Raw genomic sequence first — 2,770 nt, 5'->3', positions numbered from 1 at the left:
ATCAAATACTAAAAATCAAGAAGAACTAAAACGACCCTGCAGCAAAATTAGGGTTTTATTTTACTTTCTTGTAATTCACAGACAGACGGCAGTAATCAGATCCGGTGGTGATAATCTCAATCAATCATTAGGTGAAAGTGTATTATCCAAGAACATTGATTAATTAGGGTTAATCAATCACTCTACTTTTGAGATCTAATAAAGAAAGACATAATAAAGAGGAAGAAGATTCAACGAAGCCTTTACCTGCAGAGGAATGACAAGAAGAGAGAGAGAGAGAGAGAGAGAGAGAGAGAAAGCAAATTGATTCGATTGACGGATGGTACAGAGGGAGAGAGAGATGACGGAAGATACCAACTAAATAATGGTTCGATTCGGTTCGGTTATCAGATTTCAGTTATTTATTTTGTTAACCAAATTAATCGATACATTTCATTTTTCTAACTAAAAAAACCTCAAGCATTTTCATCTAATACAGGCGAACCAAATTTTTGGTTTGGGTGGGTATACACCAAGAAAGGGTGTTTGTTGACACCACTATTCGGTTAGTGCTCGAGTTATTTCTAATATCTTTGGTTTGGTTTGGTTTAGTGGGAAAACTCTAGGGCTCGAGTATTTAAGGAAGAAACCCGATGTCCTTATTTTTTTAGCCTTTTTTCGTTTTCCAGAGAGTTTGAGAAGAGATAAATAGTTTATGTGAGTTTCCTGAGAGTTCTAAGCCGTTTTTAGACAGATTTGTCCCGTTGAGTGAAGATCTAAGGCTAAAGATGTGTTGGGAGGCTTGTTGTGGTATTGAATTCGTCATTGTTAGTCAGAAACTTCTTGTTGGATAGGTGGGTGCATGACCATGGCTTATCTAAGCTAAGATCTTTAATTTCTTTGTTTTTGGGAGTGGGTTGATTGTCTTTTCTTGCTTGGTTGCTTAGTTTTGTGGTTTTATGAGTTGAAATGGCCTCTAGGAGAGCCTTGGACTCGTTGGAAGGTGGATATCAGGTGATCATTGTCGGTCGACACCATTACTCAGCAGGCGGCTGGATGCTTGTCCTTTTCATGGTTTAATTTTTGATGGTTGTATGTATAGCCCACGAAGATCAGGAGTTTCCTAGGCATTGACAGAGCAGAGTGAGTGTTATGTGGTTTATACAAATGCTTCTAGAGTTGGCTTGGGGTGTGTGTTGATGAAACATAGGAAGGTTATTGCCTACGCGTTAAAGCAGTTGCAGAAGCATTTGGACAGTTATCCTACCCATGACTTGGAGATGACTACTATGGTTTTTGCCCTAAAGATTTAGAGGTCTTATCTTTATGGCTGGAAGGTACATGTGTTTACAGATCATAAGAGCTTAAAATACATTTTCACTCAGCCTCAGCTAAATTTGAGGCAGAGGCAGTGGATAAAGTTGGTGGCAAATTATGATCTAGAGATAGCTTTTCACCCTGGTAAAGCTAACTTGGTTGTAGATGCTCTAAGTCGTAAGCAGACGGCTTCGGCCCAGGAGCCAGATATGGAATCTCTGGTGGGTGAGATAGTGCATTGAGGTTGTGTGCTATTTCACAGGAGCCTTTGGGATTAGAGGCATCAGACCAAATCGATCTTTTGAGTAGAGTTTGGTTGGCACATGAGAGGGATGATGGACTAGTGAATGCCTCTAGGGACGTTGGTTTGGAGTATCATGTCTCCGCTAATGGTACCATATTTATGCATGTACGGATTTGTGTACCTAAAGATGAGGAGTTGAGGTAGAAGATTCTGAGATAGGCTCATGCGAATATGTTTTCTATTCTTCCAGGAGTGACTAAGATATATCGTGACCTCAAGCAGTATTATCATTGGGTCGGGATGAAGAAGGATGTAGCTGATTGGGCCGCGGAATATGATGTTTGCCAGTTAGTGAAGGCTGAGCATTAGGTTCCGATTGGCTTATTGTAGAGTTTACCCATTCTAGAGAAGAAGTGGGACATTGATGTGTGTGAAATTTCGCTTCAAAATCTTTTACCTTAAAAGATCACATGACTACTGCAAGTGCACAGTTAATCGGTTGAAGTATTTAAGGATCGATCCCACAGAGAAAGAGTTGTTGTTTAGAGAATCTGATATGATCGTGGCTAGCCAGGAGTCAGAAGCTGCAGAGAAACCAGAGATCGTGGAAAGGATCACTCGTTCAGGAGCTAAGGAGATGGCCAAGGAAGCTCATTCACTCATAGCTGATGGGTCATTCGACTTACCGAGGATCCAAGTCTTCAACATATCCACCATGAAAACTTCACCCAGTAATGATAACTAGATAACTTAGGTGTGAAGTTTGTACTCTTTTTCCCATAGCTGAGTTTTGTCCCACTGGGTTTTCTCAGTATGGTTTTTAATGAGGCAAATGGATCACTACGTCGAGTAATCTAGAAGTCATTACCAATGGGGAATAATGTACTTCTGTACTAGTACAAGCGACTTCTGTACTACTACAGGTCACCTAGACGTTTTGCTGTTTTCTTATTTCCTTAAAACGTCTTGCTGTTTTATTTTGAACTACCTGTTGTTTGGAGTGTCGAGACTAGGGTTGATTATAAAACCCAATAGCACGCCTCCTTTGTTCTTTAGCGAAGAATGATGTTGTAACACGAATTGTTGATCTTTCTTCCTCAATTTGATTTCTTGAATGCGTTCTTGAATTCTGGGTTTCTAAACACTTTGTGATACAGAAACTCTTCACTTGTTTCGTTCCATACAACCACCTAAACATCTATCTCCATCAAACCATTGTTTTCTTCCTTC

At 40.0% G+C, this 2,770-nt stretch overlaps 1 protein-coding gene across 1 annotated transcript in view; it reads right to left on the bottom strand.

Moving 5' to 3' along the window:
* LOC104706895 (protein PEROXIN-4) overlaps nucleotides 1–240 on the bottom strand; it is a 7,751-nt gene extending 7,511 nt beyond the window's left edge. Inside the window, 1 exon segment of the mRNA XM_019242027.1 lies at nucleotides 65–240. The gene's annotated coding sequence lies outside the window, so the exon portion shown is untranslated.

Source organism: Camelina sativa, chromosome 20, assembly GCF_000633955.1.
Source record: "Camelina sativa cultivar DH55 chromosome 20, Cs, whole genome shotgun sequence".
Taxonomy (NCBI): Eukaryota; Viridiplantae; Streptophyta; class Magnoliopsida; order Brassicales; family Brassicaceae; genus Camelina; species Camelina sativa.
Note: the sequence above shows the minus strand (reverse complement) of the source record. Positions and strands in the feature narration are given on the sequence as shown.